Here is a 23037-nt window from a genome sequence, read left to right on the forward strand (position 1 = left end):
TAATTTCAAAATCTTTTTTTCAAAAATCACTTGATTTCTTTCTCACTTTTATTTTCGAAAATCAATTAAGTGTTTTTCAAAATGTTTTCAAAATCTTTTTAGTTGAATTTTCGAAAATCTTCTTCCTTCCTCCCACATCCTTCTATTTATGGAGTACCACTCATTCTTAATGCACAATTCGAACCTTATCTAAGTAAAGTTTGAATTCTTCTTCTCCTTCTTCTTTCTATTTCTCTTTTCCTCTGACACCTCAAGGAATCTCTATACTGTGACATAGAGGACTCCACATTTTCTTGTTCTCTTCTCTTTCATATGAGCAGGAGCAGAGACAAAGGCATTCTTGTTGAAGCTGACCCTGAACCCGAAAGGACCTTGAAGAGAAAGCTAAGAGAAGCCAAAGCACAACTCTCTTTAGAGGACCTGACCGAATTCTTCAAAGAAGAAGAAGACATGGCAGCCGAAAACAACAATAATGCAAACAATGCAAGGAAGGTGCTGGGTGACTTTACTGCACCTACTCCTGATTTTTATGGGAGAAGCATCTCTATCCCTGCCATTGGAGCAAACAACTTTGAGCTTAAGCCTCAATTAGTTTCTCTAATGCAACAGAATTGCAAGTTCCATGGACTTCCAATGGAAGATCCTCATCAGTTCTTAGCTGAATTCTTGCAAATCTGTGACACAGTCAAGACTAATGGGGTTGACCCTGAGGTCTATAGACTGATGCTATTCCCTTTTGCTGTAAGAGACAGAGCTAGAATATGGTTGGACTCTCAACCTAAAGAAAGCCTGGACTCTTGGGAAAAGCTAGTCAATGCCTTCTTGGCAAAGTTCTTTCCACCACAAAGATGGAGTAAGCTTAGAGTGGAAGTCCAAACCTTCAGACAGAAGGATGGAGAATCCCTCTATGAAGCTTGGGAAAGATACAAACAATTAATCAGAAAATGTCCTTCTGACATGCTTTCTGAATGGAGCATCATAGGTATTTTCTATAATGGTCTCTCTGAACTATCCAAGATGTCTTTGGATAGCTCTGCTGGAGGATCTCTTCATCTGAAGAAGACGCCTACAGAGGCTCAAGAGCTCATTGAAATGGTTGCAAATAACCAATTCATGTACACTTCTGAAAGGAATCCTGTGAACAATGGGACAAGTCAGAAGAAAGGAGTTCTTGAGATTGATGCTCTGAATGCCATATTGGCTCAGAACAAGATATTGACTCAACAAGTCAATTTGATTTCTCAAAGTCTGTCTGGAATGCAAAATGCACCAAGCAGTACTAAGGAGGCTTCATCTGAGGAAGAAGCTTATGATCCTGAGAACCCTTCAATGGAAGAGGTGAATTACCTAGGAGAACCCTATGGTAACACCTATAATTCTTCATGGAGAAATCACCCAAATCTCTCATGGAAGAATCAAGAGAGACCTCAACAAGGTTTCAATAATAATGGTGGAAGAAACAGGTTTAACAATGGCAAACCTTTTCCATCATCTTCTCAGCAACAGACAGAGAATCCTAAGCAGAACCCCTCTGACTTAGCAACCATGGTCTTTGATCTAATTAAAACCACTCAAAGTTTCATGAATGAAACAAGGTCCTCCATTAGAAATTTGGAAGGACAAGTGGGACAGCTGAGCAAGAAAGTTACTGAACTCCCTCCAAGTACTCTCCCAAGCAACACAGAAGAAAATCCAAAAGGAGAGTGCAAAGCCATCAATATGGCCGAATTTGGAGAGGATGGAGAGGCAGTGAACGCCACTGAGGAAGACCTCAATGGGCGTGCACTAGCCTCCAATGAGTTCCCCAATGAGGAACCATGGGAATCTGGGACTCAAAAAGAGACCATAGAGATTCCATTGGACTTACTTCTGCCTTTCATGAGCTCTGATAAGTATTCTTCCTCTGAAGAGGACGAGTATGTCACTGAAGAGCAAGTTGCTAAATACCTTGGAGCAATCATGAAGCTAAATGACAAGTTATTTGGAAATGAGACTTGGGAGGATGAACCTCCTTTGCTCACCAAAGAACTGGATGACTTGTCTAGGCAGAAATTACCTCAAAAGAGACAAGACCCTGGAAAGTTTTCCATACCTTGTACCATAGGCACCATGACCTTCAAGAAGGCTCTGTGTGACTTAGGGTCAAGTGTAAACCTCATGCCTCTCTCAGTAATGGAGAAGCTAGGGATCTTTGAGGTACAAGCAGCAAGAATCTCATTAGAGATGGCAGACAACTCAAGAAAACAAGCTCATGGACTTGTAGAGAATGTTTTGGTAAAAGTTGAAGACCATTACATCCCTACTGATTTCATAGTCCTAGAGACTGGGAAGTGCATGGATGAATCCATCATCCTTGGCAGACCCTTCCTAGCCACAGCAAAAGCTGTGATTGATGTTGATAGAGGTGAACTGATCATTCAAGTGAATGAAGAATCCTTTGTGTTTAAGGCTCAAGGATATCCCTCTGTCACCATAGAGATGAAGCATGAAGAGCTTCTCTCAAATCAGAGTCAAGAAGAGCCCCCACAGTCAAACTCTAAGTTTGGTGTTGGGAGGCCACAACCAAACTCTAAGTTTGGTGTTGAACCCCCACATTCAAACTCTAAGTTTGGTGTTGGGAGGTTCCAACATTGCTCTGAGTATCTGTGAGGCTCCATGAGAGCCCTCTGTCAAGCTACTGACATTAAAGAAGCGCTTGTTGGGAGGCAACCCAATGATTATAATTTATAGAGTTTCTTTTGTTATTTTATGTTTTTTGTAGGTTGATGATCATAAAAAGTCACAAAATCCATTGAAAAAGCAAAAACAAAATGAAAAACAGGAAGAAAAACAGCACACCCTGGAGGAAGAAGTTGCTGGCGTTCAAACGCCAGTGAGCCTAGCAGTTGGGCGTTTAACGCCCAGTCTGGCACCATTCTGGGCGTTTAACGCCAGAAAGGGGCACCAGACTGGCGTTAAACGCCAGAAAAGGGCAAGAACCTGGCGTTAAACGCCAGGAATGGGCACCAGCCCGGCGTTTAACGCCAGAAATGGCTCAAAACGTGATTTTGAGCAACATTTGGTGCAGGGATGACTTTTCCTTGACACCACAGGATCTGTGGACCCCACAGGATCCCCACCAACCCCACCACCACTCTCTCTCTTCTTCCCCCATTCACCAATCACCTCAACACCTCTTCCCCAAAAGCCCTTCACCTATCAAATCCCATCTTTCTCTTCACCACTCACATCCATCCTTCATAAAACCCCACCAACCTCACCCTTCAAATTCAAACCACTTTCCCTCCCAAACCCACCCAATATGGCCGAACCCCATCTCCCCTCTCTCCTATAAATACCCTTCTTCACTCCTTCATTTTCACACAACCAAAACACCACTTCTCCCACTTCTTTGGCCGAATACACCACCATCTCCCTCTTCCTCATTTCTTCTTCTTCTACTCTCTTCTTTCTTCTTTTGCTCGAGGACGAGCAAACATTTTAAGTTTGGTGTGGTAAAAGCGTTGCTTTTTCGTTTTTCCATAACCATTATGGCATCCAAGGCCGGAGAAACCTCTAGAAAGAGGAAAAGGAAGGCAAAAGCTTCCACCTCCGAGTCATGGGAGATGGATAGATTCATCTCAAGGGTGCATCAAGACCACTTCTATGAAGTTGTGGCCTTGAAGAAGGTGATCCCCGAGGTCCCCTTTTCACTCAAAAAGGGTGAATATCCGGAGATCCGCCATGAGATCCAAAGAAGAGGTTGGGAAGTACTTACCAACCCCATTCAACAAGTTGGAATCTTGATGGTTCAAGAATTCTATGCCAATGCATGGATCACCAAGAGCCATGATCAAAGTATGAACCCGGATCCAAAGAATTATCTTACTATGGTTCGGGGGAAATACTTAGATTTTAGTCCGGAAAGTGTGAGGGTGGCGTTCAACTTGCCTATGATGCAAGGAGATGAACATCCTTACACAAGAAGGGTCAACTTTGATCAAAGGTTGGACCAAGTTCTCACAGTCATATGTGAAGAGGGCGCACAATGGAAGAGAGATTCAAGAGGAAAGCCGGTTCAACTAAGAAGGCATGACCTCAAACCCGTGGCTAGAGGATGGTTGGAGTTTATCCAACGCTCAATCATTCCCACTAGCAACCGGTCCGAAGTTACTTTAGACCGGGCCATCATGATCCATAGCATCATGATTGGAGAAGAAGTGGAAGTTCATGAGGTTATAGCCCAAGAACTCTACAAGGTGGCGGATAAGTCCTCTACCTTAGCAAGGTTAGCCTTTCCTCACCTCATTTGTCACCTCTGTTATTCAGTTGGAGTTGACATAGAGGGAGACATCACCATTGATGAGGATAAGCCCATTACCAAGAAAAGGATGGAGCACACAAGAGACCCCTCTCATCATGAGATCCCTGAGATACCTCAAGGGATGCACTTTCCTCCACAAGACTATTGGGAGCAACTAAACACCTCCCTAGGAGAATTGAGTTCCAACATGGGACAACTAAGGGTGGAGCATCAAGAACACTCCATTCTCCTCCATGAAATTAGAGAAGATCAAAGAATCATGAGAGAGGAGCAACAAAGGCAAGGAAGAGACATTGAGGAGCTCAAGCACTCCATAGGACCTTCAAGAGGAAGGAAGAGCCGCCATCACTAAGGTGGACCCGTTCCTTGATTTCCTTGTTCTTTAGTCTTCTTTTTCGAATTTTAGTGCTTATGTTTATCCATGTTTGTGTCTTATGATCATTAGTGTCTTAGTGTCTATGCCTTAAAGCTATGAATGTCCTATGAATCCATCACCTTTCTTAAATAAAAACGTGCTTAATTGAAAAGGAAAAGAATTGCATGAATTTTGAATTTTATAACAGTTTAATTATTTTGATGTGGTGGCAACACTTTTGTTCTCTGAATGTATGCTTGAACAGTGCATATGTCTTTTGAATTTGTGGTTCATGAATGTTGGCTCTTGAAAGAATGATGAAAAAGGAGACATGTTACTGAGGATCTGAAAAATCATAAAAATGATTCTTGAAGCAAGAAAAAGCAGTGAACACAAAAAAAAAAAAAAAGCAGAAAGCAAACGAAAAAAAAAAAGAAAAAAAAAGAAGAAAAGAGAAAGAAAGAAATAAAGTTGTGATCCAAGGCAATAAGAGTGTGCTTAAGAACCCTGGACACCTCTAATTGGGGACTTTAGCAAAGCTGAGTCACAATCTGAAAAGGTTCACCCAATTATGTGTCTGTGGCATGTATGTATCCGGTGGTAATACTGGAAGACAGAGTGCTTTGGGCCACAGCCAAGACTCAATAAAGTAGCTGTGTTCAAGAATCATCATACTTAACTAGGAGAATCAATAACACTATCTGGATTCTGAGTTCCTAAAGAAGCCAATCATTCTGAGTTCCAAAGGATAAAGTGAGATGCCAAAACTATTCAGAGGCAAAAAGCTAAAAGCCCCGCTCATCTAATTAATACTGATCTTAATAGATGTTTTTAGAGTTCATTGCATATTCTCTTCCTTTTATCTTATTTGATCTTTAGTTGCTTGGGGACAAGCAACAATTTAAGTTTGGTGTTGTGATGAGCGGATAATTTGTACGCTTTTTGGCATTGTTTTTAGTATGTTTTTAGTAGTTTTAGTTGAGTTCTTAGTAGATTTTTATTAGTTTTTAGTTAAAATTCACTTTTCTGGACTTTACTATGAGTTTGTGTGTTTTTCTGTGATTTCAGGTATTTTCTGGCTGAAATTGAGGGACCTGAGCAAAAATCTGATTCAGAGACTGAAAAGGACTGCAGATGCTGTTGGATTCTGACTTCCCTGCACTCAAAGTGGATTTTCTGGAGCTACAGAAGCCCAATTGGCGCGCTCTCAACGGCGTTGGAAAGTAGACATCCTGGGCTTTCCAGCAATATATGATAGTCCATACTTTGCCCAAGATTTGATGGCCCAAACTAGCGTTCAAAGTTACCTACAGAAATTCCAGCGTTAAACGCCGGAACTGGCACCTAATTGGGAGTTAAACGCCCAAACTGGCATAAAAGCTGGCGTTTAACTCCAAGAGAAGTCTCTACACGAAAATGCTTCATTGCTCAGCCCAAGCACACACCAAGTGGGCCCGGAAGTGGATTTTTATGTCATTTACTCATCTCTGTACACCCTAGGCTACTAGTTTTCTATAAGTAGGACCTTTTACTATTGTAATAGAGCTGGATAGAGAGTCTTTTGATCATGTTTTGATGATTGAACTCACTTTGGGAGGCTGGCCATTCGGCCATGCCTAGACCTTGTTCTTATGTATTTTCAACGGTGGAGTTTCTACACACCATAGATTAAGGTGTGGAGCTCTGCTGTACCTCGAGTATTAATGCAATTACTATTGTTCTTCTATTCAATTCCGCTTGTTCTTTTACCAAGATATCACTTGTTCTTCAACTTGATGAAGGTGGTGATTGACACTCATCATCATTCTCACCTATGAACAAGGTGACTGACAACCATTCTTGTTCTACAAGCATTCGAGGCTTGGTGAATATCTCTTGGATTTCTGATTGCATGATGCATGGTTGATCGCCTGACAACTGAGTGCTCGCCTGACAAACGAGCCAGCCATTCCGTGAGATCAGAGTCTTCGTGGTATAGGCAAGAACTGATGGCGGCATTCAAGAGAATCCGGAAGGTCTAACCTTGTCTGTGGTATTCTGAGTAGGATTCAATGATTGAATGACTGTGACGTGCTTCAAACCTGTAACCTGCTGGGCGTTGGTGACAGACGCAAAAGAATCACTGGATTCTATTCCAGTAGGGGAGGGAACCACACCGGTGATTGGCAGTACTGTGACAGAGTGCGTGCATTAGCTTTCACTGCGAGGATGGGAGGTAGCCATTGACAACGGTGAAACCCTACACGAGCTTGCCATGGAAAGGAGTAAGAAGGATTGGATGAAGACAGTAGGAAAGCAGAGAGACGGAAGGGAAGGCATCTTCATACGCTTGTCTGAAGCTCTTACACCAATGATATACATAAGTATCCCTATCTTTATCTTTTATGTTATTTTCGTTCATCACCATTATACATTTGAGTCTGCCTGACTGAGATTTACAAGATGACCATAGCTTGCTTCATACCACCAATCTCCGTGGGATCGACCCTTACTCGCGTAAGGTTTATTACTTGGACGACCCAGTGCACTTGCTGGTTAGTTGTGCGAAGTTGTGTTTATGCCATGGTATTGAGCACCAAGTCTTTGGAGCCATTACCGGGGATTGTTCTGTGTAAAAGTATTGATCACAATTTCGTGCACCAGTAACTAAACAGAGCAATCTTCAATTATCAACTAATCTTGAGAGTACTTCAACAAGAATAGGACTTCCAACTAATTTACTCCTAGTCAAGGATTTTATTTAGAATTAATTAAATTCTCTATTTTAATTTCTTGTTATTCAACTCAACCATTTTTGAAAACACCTAATTGATAAAATAGCACATCTCTCTGCAACTCATTAGGAGACGACCTGGGACTCATACTCCCAGTATTTTAATTTAAATTTTGTGACAAACCTTCTAAATTGATAAGCGGATTTTTGGTTGGCTAAGGACTGTACTTGCAACGCATTTCTATTAATAATTTCTTAACCCGCCAATTTCCGTCACGTCAATTTTTGGCGCTGTTGCCGGGGAGTTGCAACAGTGTGCTAATTTATTGATTGGTATTTATTTTAATTGCAATTTTTCTTTTTATTCTGTCACTATGAGCTGTACGTTTCTTTCGTTAAATGACGCGTTCACTTCCTGATCCAAGCTTGCCAGTATTTGACCCTGAGATTGAAAGAACTCTTTCACGTATAAGGCAAGCTCAGCGTCGGCGAGTCCTCTCTGAGGACGAACCTGAAACGTCATTTAAGGAAGAAGCAAGCTCCCTCTCTACTGATCTAGTTCATTTACGTGCAGGTGACATGGTAGCACCCAGGAGAGTCACAATCCAGGAGGAAGGAGCCCCTGATTTTACACTCCAACCATTTTAGGCACACCACCTAGCAGTGGCTGTGGATTTTGAAATAAAGTCTTCACTACTCAACTTGATGCCTAAGTTTCATGGCTTACCTGCTCAAGAGCCTATCAAGCATCTTAGGGATTTTCAGACTGCCTGTTCTACTGTTAAGCGTGATGGTACTGATGAAATCTCCATTCTGTTGAAAGCCTTCCCATTTTCTCTTGAGGAAAAGGCAAGAAAGTGGTACTACACTCAACCCGGAACAACTGTTTCCAACTGGGATACACTTAGTAAAGAGTTTCTGGAGAAATTCTTTCCAGCTAAAGTTGCCGATAAGCTGAGGAAGGACATGTTTATGATCGTTCATGATGAATCTGAGACCCTCTATGAATACTTGGAACGCTTCAATAATCTTCGAGAAGCATGCCCCCATCATATGATTGACAAGATAGTGTTGCTCGGCTACTTTACACATGGTTTAAAATCCCAAGATAGGACCACATTGGAAGGTGCCAGCAATGGTTCTATGAAAAAGTACAAGACTACAGAAGAAGCATGGCAATTGATCAGCGACTTAGCTGACTCTACCAGAAATCACAGATAGAAATAAGGTCGGTCAAGAGCTGTTGCAGAGGTATCCACTAGCAAAGAGACTGCTGCTATAGCTCAAAGCTTATGTGAAATGACTAACTTGCTGAAGCAGATGCAGCTAAATCAACAACAACCACAGCAAGTTCAGCCTTCTCCACCACAGCACAACCAGCAGTTGATTCCACAAAGGTGGCAACTATAACCAAGGATGGAAGGATAAATCTAACCAAGGTTAAAGAGACAATTCTAACCAGGGTTCGAGGAACAATCATAACAGAGGAGGCAGAGATAACAATGGAAATCAGAGATGGAATAATAATAACAACTTCAGGCAGCAGAATCAGAATCAGGCCTACAGAGCACCTCATCTCAGACAGCCCCAAAATTCTCAGCAAACCTCTCAGATCACTTATCCCTCTTCATCCCCTAATGATGAGTTACTACAAGCCATTGATCGGAGACAATAGGCTATGGAAAATAACTTTAATGCAACTCTGAATGTTTTGACTTCTACTTTGCAAACCGTTGTCTCACAGGTTGGATCACTAACCAACTCCAACAACCAGTCCTCAAGCTCTGGTGGACTCCCCTCTCAACCATTACCCAATCCAAAGGGTGGTATTAATGCCATCACCCTAAGGTCCAGAACCACATTGCAAGAGAGGAATCAGGAAGAGCCAAACCCACCAGAACACACCTCAGCTGAAGAGGTAGTGGAATCAGAAGATGTTGAGGAAGAAACTGATATACAGGACATGCTGAGGAAGAAGACACTAAGTCACAGGAAGAAGCACCAAAGGGCGTAGACACTGCAGAAAACGCCATTCCTATCCCATTTCCACAACTTGCAAAGAAGCCCAATAAGCAGTTGGAACCTGATCCCAAAATGGTAAAAATATTCAAAAAGGTTGAGGTAACTGTTCCCCTTTTTGATGTCATTCAACAGGTACCTAAATATGCAAAGTTTCTAAAAGATTTGTGCATACATAAAGACAAAATTAATGAATTAGAAACTATTCCTTTAGGAAGTTCTATATCTGCTTTAATGGGAAATATACCTGAAAAATGTAGTGATCCAGGTCCATGCATGGTTAACTGTACCATTGGAGGTGTGATATTTTCTGACTGCATGTGTGATTTAAGAGCATGTGTTAGTATAATGCCTTTATCTGTATATGATGTTTTAAGGCTCCCTCCCTTAAAAAGGTCGGCAGCTCGTTTGGTGTTAGCAGATAAAAGTATTACTACAGTGGCTAGAGTTGTTGAAGATGTATTAGTGGGCATTAAAGATCTCACTTTCTCCATTGATTTTTACATCCTGGAGATGCCCCAACATGACTCAGAGAAGCCATCATCAATCCTACTCGGGAGACCTTTCTTGAAGACCTCGAAGTTCAAATTAGATGCTTTTTCAGGAACATACTCTTTTGAAATGGACGGCCGAGTGGTCAGCTTCAATCTGAATAGAGTTATGAAGTACCCTTCAGAAGATCACTCTATCCTCCGGTGTGACATCATAGATGAAACCGTAGCTGAAGTTCACCTGGAAGAGTTTGAAGAGAAGTACATAGGACAAGGTCCAAGTGTGGGGTGATGAGCGGATAATTTGTACGCTTTTTGGCATTGTTTTTAATATGTTTTTAGTATGTTTTAGTTAGTTTTTAGTATATTTTTATTAGTTTTTAGTTAAAATTCACTTTTCTGGACTTTACTATGAGTTTGTGTGTTTTTCTGTGATTTAAGGTATTTTCTGGCTGAAATTGAGGGACCTGAGCAAAAATCTGATTCAGAGACTGAAATGGACTGCAGATGCTGTTGGATTCTGACCTCCCTGCACTGGAAGTAGATTTTTCTGGAGTTACATAAGCCCAATTGGCGAGCTCTCAACGGCGTTGGAAAGTAGACATCCTGGGCTTTCCAGCAATGTATATTAGTCCATACTTTGTCCAAGATTTGATGGCCCAAACCGGCGTTCCAAATCAGCTCAAAACTGCCCGACGTTCAACGCCGGAACTGGCACAAGAATGGGAGTTAAACGCCCAAACTGGCACAAAAGCTGGCGTTTAACTCCAAGAAGAGTCTCTACACGAAAATGCTTCAATGCTCAGCCCAAGCACACACCAAGTGGGCCCGGAAGTGGATTTTTATGACATTTACTCATTTCTGTAAACCCTAGGCTACTAGTTCTTTATAAATAGGACCTTTTACTATTGTATTCTCATCTTGGTAGCTGATGAGCGGATAATTTGTATGCTTTTTGGCATTGTTTTTAGTATGTTTTTGATATGATCTAGTTAGTTTTTAGTATATTTTTATTAGTTTTTAGTTAAAATTCACTTTTCTGGACTTTACTATGAGTTTCTGTGTTTTTCTGTGATTTCAGGTATTTTCTGGCTGAAATTGAGGGACCTGAGCAAAAATCTGATCCAGAGACCAAAAAGGACTGCAGATGCTGTTGGATTCTGACCTCCCTGCACTCGAAGCGGATTTTCTGGAGCTACAGAAGCCCAATTGGCGCGCTCTCAACGGCGTTGGAAAGTAGACATCCTGGGCTTTCCAGCAATATATGATAGTCCATACTTTGCCCAAGATTTGATGGCCCAAACCGGTGTTCAAAGTCACCTCAAGAATTCCCAGCGTTAAACGCCGGAACTGGCACCTAATTGGGAGTTAAACGCCCAAACTGGCATAAAAGCTGGAGTTAAACGCCAAGAAGAGTCTCTACACGAAAAATGCTTCATTGCTCAGCCCAAGCACACACCAAGTGGGCCCGGAAGTGGATTTTTATGTCATTTACTCATCTTTGTACACCTTAGGCTACTAGTTTCTATAAGTAGGACCTTTTACTATTGTATTTTCATCTTCGGACATCCAGTTCTTAGATCATTTGAGGGCTGGCCTCACGGCCATGCCTAGACCTTGTTCTTATGTATTTTCAACGGTGGAGTTTCTACACACCATAGATTAAGGTGTGGAGCTCTGCTGTACCTCGAGTATTAATGCAATTACTATTGATCTTTCATTCAATTCCGCTTGTTCTTGTTCCAAGATATCACTTGTCCTTCAACTTGATGAAGGTGATGATTGACGCCCATCACCATTCTCACCCATGAACAAGGTGACTGACAACCATTCTTGTTCTACAAGCATCTGAGGCTTAGTGAATATCTCTTGGATTCTTCGGAATCTTCGTGGTATAGGCAGGACCTGATGGCAGCATTCAAGAGAATCCGGAAGGTCTAAACCTTGTCTGTGGTATTCTGAGTAGGATTCAATGATTGAATGACTGTGACGTGCTTTAAACCTGTAACCTACTGGGCGTTAGTGACAGACGCAAAAGAGTTATTCTATTCCGGTAGGGGAGGGAACCAAACCGGTGATTGGCAGCACTGTGACAGAGTGTGTGCATTAGCTTTCACTGCGCGGATGGGAGGTAGCTGCTGACAACAGTGAAACCCTACACGAGCTTGCCATGGAAAGGAGTAAGAAGGATTGGATGAAGACATTAGGAAAGCAGAGAGACGGAAGGGAAGGCATCTTCATACACTTGTCTGAAGCTCTTACACCAATGATGTACATAAGTATCCCTATCTTTATCTTTTATGTTATTTTCGTTCATCACCATTATACATTTGAGTCTGCCTGACTGAGATTTACAAGATGACCATAGCTTGCTTCATACCACCAATCTCCGTGGGAACGACCCTTACTCGCGTAAGGTTTATTACTTGGACGACCCAGTGCACTTGCTGGTTAGTTGTGCGAAGTTGTAGTGATCACAATTTCGTGCACCAAGTTTTTGGCGCCGTTGCCGGGGATTGTTCTTGTGTATGGACAACTGACGGTTCATCTTGTTGCTTAGATTAGGTATTATTTTTCTTCAGAGTTCTTAAGAATGAATTCTAGTGTTTCAAGGTGATGTTCTTATCATCACCAAAGCTGATTGATCATCATCAATTTAGCTCTTGAATGCAATGTCTTGCTGAAGCTTAGCTAGCTATGTCTAATTCCTTTAGACTAAAGCTTTAGACTAACATTGCATGATTCCTGGAATTCTCATTAAGAATTTTGATACCTTTATTTTTTTTTCACTTAATTTTCGAAAAAGCACAAAAAAATTTACAAAATCATAAAATCCAAAAATATTTCTTGTTTGAGTCTAGAGTCTCATTTTAAGTTTGGTGTCAATTGCATGTTTCTGTTCTTCTTGCATTTTTCGAATTTTTGCATGTGTCTTAATTGATCTTCAAGTTGTTCTTGATGATTTCCTTGTTTTGATCTTTGAATTCTATTGACTTGAGTGTTTTGTTGTTTCTCATATATACAAACTGCTAAGTTTGGTGTCTTGCATGCATTGTTATTTGATTTTAGTTGCATTTTGATTATTCCTTATTATTAAAAATCCAAAAATATTTCTAATTTGTGTCTTATCAAGTCAATAATACAGAGAATTGAAGATTCAGAACATACTGCAGAGGAATCACACAGAAAAAGCTGGGGCATTCAAAAATGCCCAGTGAAGAAGACAGACTGGCGTTTAAACGCCAGCCAGGGTGCCTGGTTGGGCGTTTAACGCCCAAAAGGGTATAGTTTTGGGCGTTAAACGCCAGAATGTGCACCATTCTGGGCGTTTAACGCCAGGATGGCAAAGGGGGAAGATTTTGTTTTCAAAATCAATTTTTTTTTCAAGCTTTCAAAGTTTTTTAAAATCAAATCTTTTTCAAATCATATCTTTTCAATCAAATGTTTTCAAAATCAATTTCTTTCCTTTTTCAAAGATACTTACTAACAATTAATGATTTGATTGAACATTTTTTGCCTTGAGGAAGGTTTTATGTTTGAATCATATCTTTTCTTGTTAGGCAAGTCATTAATTTTTAAAATCAAATCTTTTTAAAATTGTTTTCAAATCATATCTTTTAAAATTGTTTTCAAATCATATCTTTTCAATCATATCTTTTTAAAACCATAATTTTTCAATCACATTTTTTTCAAAATAAGTTTTCAATCATATCTTTTTGATTTCTAATTTCAAATCTTTTTCAAAAATCACTTGATTCTTTTTCTATTCTTAGTTTTTGAGAATCAATTAGTGTTTTTCAAAATGTTTTCAAAATCTTTTACTTAATTTTCGAAAAATACTTCCCTTCTTCTCACATCCTTCTATTTTTGGACTAACTCTATTCCTTAATGCAAAATTCGAACTCCATCTTCTTTGATAAGTTCGAATTCTCTACTTCTGTCTTCCATTTTTCTTTCTCTGACACCTCAAGGAATCTCTATACTGTGACATAGAGGATTCCATATTTTCTTGTTCTCTTCTTCTTCATATGAGCAGGAACAAAGACAAAGGCATTTTTGTTGAAGCTGACCCTGAACCTGAGAGGACCTGACCGAATTCTTCAAAGAAGAAGAACACATGGCAGCCGAAAACAACAACAATGCCAACAATGCAAGGAAGGTGCTGGGTGACTTTACTGCACCTACTCCTGATTTCTATGGGAGAAGCATCTCTATCCCTGCCATTGGAGCAAACAACTTTGAGCTAAAGCCTCAATTAGTTTCTCTAATGCAACAGAATTGCAAGTTCCATGGACTTCCAATGGAAGATCCTCATCAGTTTTTAGCTGAGTTCTTGCAAATCTGTGACACAGTCAAGACTAATGGGGTTGACCCTGAGGTCTATAGACTGATGCTATTCCCTTTTGCTGTAAGAGACAGAGCTAGGACATGGTTGGACTCTCAACCTAAGGAAAGCCTGGGCTCTTGGGAAAAGCTAGTCAATGCCTTCTTGGCAAAGTTCTTTCCACCACAAAGATGGAGTAAGCTTAGAGTGGAAGTCCAAACCTTCAGACAGAAGGATGGAGAATCCCTCTATGAAGCTTGGGAAAGATATAAACAATTAATCAGAAAATGTCCCTCAGACATGCTTTCTGAATGGAGCATCATAGGTATTTTCTATGATGGTCTCTCTGAACTATCCAAGATGTCTTTGGATAGCTCTGCTAGAGGATCTCTTCATCTGAAGAAGAAGCTTATGATCCTGAGAACCCTTCAATGGAAGAGGTGAATTACCTAGGAGAACCCTATGGAAACACCTATAATTCTTCATGGAGAAATCACCCAAATTTCTCATGGAAGAATCAAGAGAGACCTCAACAAGGTTTCAACAACAATAATGGTGGAAGAAATAGGCCTGGCAATAACAAGCCTTTTCCATCATCTTCTCAGCAACAGACAGAGAGTTCTAAGCAGAGTACTTCTGACTTAGCAACAATGGTCTCTGATCTAATCAAAACCACCCAAAGTTTCATGAATGAAACAAGGTCCTCCATCAGAAATTTGGAAGGACAAGTGGGACAGCTGAGCAAGAAAATTTCTGAACTCTCTCCTAGTACTCTCCCAAGTAATACAGAAGAAAATCCAAAAGGAGAGTGCAAAGCCATAACCATGGCCGAATATGGAGAGGAGGGAGAGGAAGTGAACGCCACTGAGGAAGGCCTCAATGGGCGTGCACTGACCTCCAATGAGTTCCCCAATGAGGAACCATGGGACTCTGAGGCTCAAAATGAGACCATAGAGATTCCATTGAACTTACTTCTGCCTTTCATGAGCTCTGATGAGTATTCTTCCTCTAAAGAGGATGAGTATGTCACTGAAGAGCAAGTTGCTAAATACCTTGGAGCAATCATGAAGCTAAATGACAAGTTATTTGGAAATGAGCCTTGGGAGGATAAACCTCCTTTGCTCACCAAAGAACTGGATGACTTGTCTAGGCAGAAATTACCTCAAAAGAGACAAGATCCTGGGAAGTTTTCCATACCTTGTACCATAGGCACCATGACCTTCAAGAAGGCTCTATGTGACTTAGGGTCAAGTGTAAACCTCATGCCTCTCTCTGTAATGAAGAAGCTAGGGATCTTTGAGGTACAAGCTGCAAGAATCTCACTAGAGATGGCAGACAACTCAAGAAAACAAGCTTATGGACTTGTAGAGGATGTTTTGGTGAAGATTGAAGACCATTACATCCCTACTGATTTCATAGTCCTAGAGACTGGGAAATGCATGGATGAAACCACCATCCTTGGCAGACCTTTCCTAGCCACAGCAAAGGCTGTGATTGATGTTGATAGAGGTGAACTGATCATTCAAGTGAATGGAGAATCCTTTGAGTTTAAGGCTCAAGGATATCCCTCTGTCATCATGGAGAGGAAGCTTGAAGAGCTTCCCTCAAATCAGAGACAAATAGAGCCCCCACAGTCAAACTCTAAGTTTGGTGTTGGGAGGCCACAACCAAACTCTAAGTTTGGTGTTGAACCCCCACATTCAAACTCTAAGTTTGGTGTTGGGAGGTTTCAACATTGCTCTGATCATTTGTGAGGCTCCATGAGAGCCCTCTGTCAAGCTACTGACATTAAAGAACCGCTTGTTGGGAGGCAACCCAATGATTATATTTTATATATTTTCTTTTGTTATTTTATTTTATTTTGTAGGTTGATGATCATAAGAAGTCACATAATTAATTGAAAAAGCAAAAACAGAATGAAAAACAGGAAGAAAAACAGCACACCCTGGAGGAAGATGCTGCTGGCGTTCAAACGCCAGTAAGCCTAGCAGTTGGGCGTTTAACGCCCAGTCTGGCACCATTCTGGGCGTTTAACGCCAGAAAGGGGCACCAGACTGGCGTTAAACGCCAGGAAGGGGCAAGAACCTGGCGTTAAACGCCAGGAATGGGCACCAGCCCGGCGTTTAACGCCAGAAATGGCTCAAAACGTGGATTTTGATGCCATTTGGTGCAGGGATGACTTTTCCTTGACACCTCAGGATCTGTGGACCCCACAGGATCCCCACCAACCCCACCACTCTCTCTCTTCTTCTTCACCCATTCACCAATCACCTCAACATCTCTTTCTCTTCACCAAGAACATGCCATCCTCCTCCATGAAATTAGAGAAGATCAAAGAATCATGAGATATGAGCAACAAAGACAAGGAAGAGACATTGAGGAGCTCAAGCACTCCATAGGACCTTCAAGAGGAAGGAAGAGCCGCCATCACTAAGGTGGACCCGTTCCTTGATTTCCTTGTTCTTTATTTTTCTGTTTTTCGAAAATTATGCTTTATGGTTATCCATGTTTGTGTCTTATGATCATTAGTGTCTTAGTGTCTATGCCTTAAAGCTATGAATATGAATCCATCACCTTTCTTAAAAGAAAACTGTTTTTATCACAAAAGAACAAGAAGTACAGGATTTCAAATTCATCTTTAAAACTAGCTTAATTAGTTTGATGTGGTGGCAATGCTTTTGTTTTCTGAATGTATGCTTGAACAGTGCATATGTCTTTTGAATTTGTTGTTTTTAAGAATGTTAAATTTGTTGGCTTTTGAAAGAATGAGGAGAAAAGAGAACTGTTATTGAGGATCTGAAAAATCATCAAATTGATTCTTGAAGCAAGAAAAAGCAGTGAAAAAAAAAATATTTTCGAAAAAAAAAAGGAAAGAGAAAAGAAAAAAAAAGAGAAGAAAAGAAAAAGAAAGAAATAAAGTGGTGATCCAAAGCAATAAGAGTGTGCTTAAGAACCCTGGACACCTCTAATTGGGGACTTTAGCAAAGTTGAGTCACAATCTAAAAAGGTTCACCCAATTATGTGTCTGTGGCATGTATGTATCCGGTGGTAATACTGGAAGACAGAGTGCTTTGGGCCACGGCCAAGACTCATACACTAGCTATGTTCAAGAATCATCATACTTAACTAGGAGAATCAATAACACTATCTGAGTTCTGAGTTCTTATAGATGCCAATCATTCTGAACCTCAGAGGATAAAGTGAGATGCCAAAACTGTTTGGAGGCAAAAAGCTACTAGTCCCGCTCATCTAATTTGGAGCTATGTTTCATTGATAATTTGGAGTCTATAGTATATTCTCTTCTTTTTATCTTATTTGATTTTCAGTTGCTTGGGGACAAGCAACAATTTAAGTTTGGTGTTGTGATGAGCGGATAATTTGTATGCTTTTTGGCATTGTTTTTAGTATGTTTTTGATATGATCTAGTTAGTTTTTAGTATATTTTTATTAGTTTTTAGTTAAAATTCACTTTTCTGGACTTTACTATGAGTTTGTGTGTTTTTCTGTGATTTCAGGTATTTTCTGGCTGAAATTGAGGGACCTGAGCAAAAATCTGATCCAGAGACAAAAAAGGACTGCAGATGCTGTTGGATTCTGACCTCCCTGCACTCGAAGCGGATTTTCTGGAGCTACAGAAACCCAATTGGCGCGCTCTCAACGGCGTTGGAAAGTAGACATCCTGGGCTTTCCAGCAATATATGATAGTCCATACTTTGCCCAAGATTTGATGGCCCAAACCGGTGTTCAATGTCACCTCAAGAATTCCCAGCGTTAAACGCCGGAACTGGCACCTAATTGGGAGTTAAACGCCCAAACTGGCATAAAAGCTGGAGTTAAACGCCAAGAAGAGTCTCTACACGAAAAATTCTTCATTGCTCAGCCCAAGCACACACCAAGTGGGCCCGGAAGTGGATTTTTATGTCATTTACTCATCTTTGTACACCTTAGGCTACTAGTTTCTATAAGTAGGACCTTTTACTATTGTATTTTCATCTTCGGACATCCAGTTCTTAGATCATTTGAGGGCTGGCCTCACGGCCATGCCTAGACCTTGTTCTTATGTATTTTCAACGGTGGAGTTTCTACACCCATAGATTAAGGTGTGGAGCTCTGCTGTACCTCGAGTATTAATGCAATTACTATTGATCTTTCATTCAATTCCGCTTGTTCTTGTTCCAAGATATCACTTGTCCTTCAACTTGATGAAGGTGATGATTGACGCCCATCACCATTCTCACCCATGAACAAGGTGACTGACAACCATTCTTGTTCTACAAGCATCTGAGGCTTAGTGAATATCTCTTGGATTCTTCGGAATCTTCGTGGTATAGGCAGGACCTGATGGCAGCATTCAAGAGAATCCGGAAGGTCTAAACCTTGTCTGTGGTATTCTGAGTAGGATTCAATGATTGAATGACTGTGACGTGCTTCAAACCTGTAACCTACTGGGCGTTAGTGACAGACGCAAAAGAGTTATTCTATTCCGGTAGGGGAGGGAACCAAACCGGTGATTGGCAGCACTGTGACAGAGTGTGCATTAGCTTTCACTGCGCGGATGGGAGGTAGCTGCTGACAACAGTGAAACCCTACATGAGCTTGCCATGGAAAGGAGTAAGAAGGATTGGATGAAGACATTAGGAAAGCAGAGAGACGGAAGGGAAGGCATCTTCATACACTTGTCTGAAGCTCTTACACCAATGATGTACATAAGTATCCCTATCTTTATCTTTTATGTTATTTTCGTTCATCACCATTATACATTTGAGTCTGCCTGACTGAGATTTACAAGATGACCATAGCTTGCTTCATACCACCAATCTCCGTGGGATCGACCCTTACTCGCGTAAGGTTTATTACTTGGACGACCCAGTGCACTTGCTGGTTAGTTGTGCGAAGTTGTAGTGATCACAATTTCGTGCACCAGTAGCTATCTTTAGTTTTATGCTATCTTAGATCATTGGGAGGCTGGCCTCACGGCCATGCCTTGACCTTGTTCTTATGTATTTTCAACGGTGGAGTTTCTACACACCATAGATTAAGGTGTGGAGCTCTGTTGTACCTCGAGTATTAATGCAATTACTATTGTTCTTCTATTCAATTCAGCTTGTTCTTATTCCAAGATATTCATTCGCACTCAAGAACATGATGAATGTGATGATTATGTGACACTCATCATCATTCTCACTTATGAACGCGTGCCTGACAACCACTCCCATTCTACAAGCAAACAAGGTTTGAATGTTTATCTCTTGGATTTCCTTAACCGGAATCTTCGTGGTATAAGCTAGAATTGATGGCAGCATTCAAGAGAATCCGGAAGGTCTAAACCTTGTCTGTGGTATTCTGAGTAGGATTCAATGATTGAATGACTGTGTCGAGCTTCAAACTCGCGATTGTGGGGCGTTAGTGACAGACGCAAAAGAATCACTGGATTCTATTCCGACATGATCGAGAACCGACAGCTGGATAGCCGTGCCGTGACATGGTGCGTTGAACATTTCCACTGAGAGGACGGGACTGTAGCCATTGACAACGGTGATGCCCAACATACAGCTTGCCATGGAAAGGAGTAAGAAGGATTGGATGAAGACGGTAGGAAAGCAGAGAGACGGAAGGGACAAAGCATCTCCATTCGCTTATCTGAAGTTCTCACCAATGAATTACATAAGTATCTCTATCTTTATCTTTATGTTTTATTCATATATCATCCATCACCATTTGAGTCTGCCTGACTAAGATTTACAAGGTGACCATAGCTTGCTTCATACCAACAATCTCCGTGGGATCGACCCTTACTCGCGTAAGGTTTATTACTTGGACGACCCAGTGCACTTGCTGGTTAGTTGTGGGAAGTTGTGTTTATGCCATGGTATTGAGCACCAAGTCTTTGGGGCCATTACTAGGGATTATTTGAGTTGTGAAAAGTAGTGATCACAATTTCGTGCACCAAGTTTTTGGCGCCGTTGCCGGGGATTGTTTCGAGTATGGACAACTGACGGTTCATCTTGTTGCTTAGATTAGGTATTTTTCAGAGTTCTTAAGAATGAATTCTAGTGTTTCAAGGTGATGATCTTATCTTCACCAAAGCTGATTGATTCTCATCAATTTAGCTCTTGAATGCAATGTCCTCCTGAAGCTTGGCTATCCATGTCTAATTCCTTTAGATTGAAGCTTTAGACTAACATTGCATGATTCCTGGAATTCTCATTAAGAATTTTGATACCTTTATTTTCTTTTCCACTTAATTTTCGAAAAATCCAAAAAAATTACAAAATCATAAAAACCAAAAATATTTTATGTTTCTTGTTGAGTCTAGTGTCTCATATTAAGTTTGGTGTCTTGCATGCATTGTTTATTTGATCTTGGTTCTGTTTTCAAGTCAATAATACAGGGAACTGAAGATTCAGTACATGCAGTAGAGGAATTATACAGAAAAAGCTGGGCGTTCAAAACGCCTAGTGAAGAAGGAAAAACTGGCGTTTAAACGCCAGCCAGGGTGCCTGGCTGGGCGTTTAACGCCCAAAAGGGTAGTGCTTTGGGCGTTAAACGCCAGAATGTGCACCATTCTGGGCGTTTAATGCCAGGATGGCACAAGAGGGAAGATTCTGTTTTCAATTCAGATTTTTTTTAAGTTTTCAAATTTTTTTCAAAATCAAATCTTTTTCAAATCATATCTTTTCAATCAAATCTTTTTCAAAATCAATTTCATTCAATTTTCAAAAATACTTGCTATCAATTAATGATTCGATTCAACATTTCAAGTATGTTGCCTTTTCTGTTGAGAAAGGTTTAATGTTTGAATCATATCTTTTCTTGTTAGCCAAGTCATTAATTTTTTTAAATCATATCTTTTTAAATTGTTTTTCAAATCATATCTTCTCAATCACATCTTTTTAAAACCATAACTTTTAAATCACATCTTTTTCAAAAAAAGTTTTCAATCATATCTTCTTCAAAATCTTTTTCAAAATGTTTTTAAAATCTTTTATTTAATTTTTGGAAAATCTCTTCCCCTCTTCTCACATCCTTCTATTTATGGAGTACCACTCCTCCTCAATGCACAATTCGAACTCTATCTTACTAAGTTCGAATTCTTCTACCTCTTCCTTCTATTTTTCTGTTCCTCTGACACCTCAAGGAATCTCTATACTAGGACATAGAGGATTCCATATTTTCTTGTTCTCTTCTCTTTCATATGAGCAGGAGCAAAGACAAAAGCATTCTTGTTGAGGCTGACCCTGAACCTGAAAGGACCTTGAAGCGAAAGCTAAGAGAAGCTAAGGCACAACTCTCTGTAGAGGACCTAACAGAAATCTTCAAAGAAGAAGAACCCATGGCAGCCGAAAACAACAACAATGCCAACAATGCAAGGAAGGTGCTGGGTGACTTTACTGCACCTACTCCCGACTTCTATGGGAGAAGCATCTCTATCCCTGCCATTGGAGCAAACAACTTTGAGCTTAAGCCTCAATTAGTTTCTCTAATGCAACAGAATTGCAAGTTCCATGGACTTCCATTGGAAGATCCTCATCAGTTCTTAGCTGAATTCTTGCAAATCTGTGACACTGTCAAGACTAATGGGGTTGACCCTGAGGTCTACAGACTTATGCTATTCCCTTTTGCTGTAAGAGACAGAGCTAGAATATAGTTGGACTTACAACCTAAAGACAGCCTGAACTCTTGGGAAAAGCTAGTCAATGCCTTCTTGGCAAAGTTCTTTCCACCTCAAAAATTGAGTAAGCTTAGAGTGGAAGTCCAAACCTTCAGACAAAAGGAAGGAGAATCCCTCTATGAAGCTTGGAAAAGATACAAACAATTGATCAGAAAATGTCCTTCTGACATGCTTTCTGAATGGAGCATCATAGGTATTGGTATGCGAAATTGTGATCACTACTTTTCACAACTCAAATAATCCCTAGTAATGGCCCCAAAGACTTGGTGCTCAATACCATGGTATAAACACAACTTCGCACAACTAACCAGCAAGTGCACTGGGTCGTCCAAGTAATAAACCTTACGCGAGTAAGGGTCGATCCCACGGAGATTGTTGGTATAAAGCAAGCTATGGTCACCTTGTAAATCTTAGTCAGGCAGACTCAAATGGTTATGGATGATATATGAATAAAAGATAAAGATAGAGATACTTATGCAATTCATTGGTGAGAACTTCAGATAAGCGAATGGAGATGCTTTGTCCCTTCCGTCTCTCTGCTTTCCTACTGTCTTCATCCAATCCTTCTTACTCCTTTCCATGGAAAGCTGTATGCAAGGGTTTCACCGTTGACAGTGGCTACCTCCCATCCTCTCAGTGGAAATGTTCAACGCACCCTGTCACGGCACGGCTATCCAGCTGTCGGTTCTCGATCATGTCGGAATAGAATCCAGTGATTCTTTTGCGTCTGTCACTAACGCCCCACAATCGCGAGTTTGAAGCTCGTCACAGTCATTCAATCATTGAATCCTACTCAGAATACCACAGACAAGGTTTAGACCTTCCGGATTCTCTTGAATGCCGCCATCAATTCTAGCTTATACCACGAAGATTCCGGTTAAAGAACCCAAGAGATAAACATTAGAGCCTTGTTGCTTGTAGAATGATAGTGGTTGTCAATCACGTGTTCATAAGTGAGAATGATGATGAGCGTCACATAATCATCACATTCATCAAGTTCTTGAGTGCGAATGAATATCTTGGAATAAGAACAAGCTGAATTGAATAGAAGAACAATAGTAATTGCATTAATACTCGAGGTACAGCAGAGCTCCACACCTTAATCTATGGTGTGTAGAAACTCCACCGTTGAAAATACATAAGAACAAGGTCTAGGCATG

General features: G+C 40.7%; 2 non-coding genes across 2 annotated transcripts; both read right to left on the reverse strand.

The window, feature by feature from the left end:
* Positions 1 to 855: 855 nt before the first annotated feature.
* Positions 856 to 963, reverse strand: LOC130972525 (small nucleolar RNA R71). Its single transcript, XR_009083688.1, has one exon. It is a non-coding gene; the product is annotated as a small nucleolar RNA R71 (small nucleolar RNA).
* A 13440-nt stretch (positions 964 to 14403) lies between these two features.
* On the reverse strand, positions 14404 to 14511 carry LOC130971710 (small nucleolar RNA R71). Its single transcript, XR_009082923.1, has one exon. It is a non-coding gene; the product is annotated as a small nucleolar RNA R71 (small nucleolar RNA).
* Positions 14512 to 23037: the final 8526 nt, after the last annotated feature.

The sequence above is a fragment of the Arachis stenosperma genome, chromosome 3, assembly GCF_014773155.1.
Source record: "Arachis stenosperma cultivar V10309 chromosome 3, arast.V10309.gnm1.PFL2, whole genome shotgun sequence".
Lineage (NCBI taxonomy): Eukaryota > Viridiplantae > Streptophyta > Magnoliopsida > Fabales > Fabaceae > Arachis > Arachis stenosperma.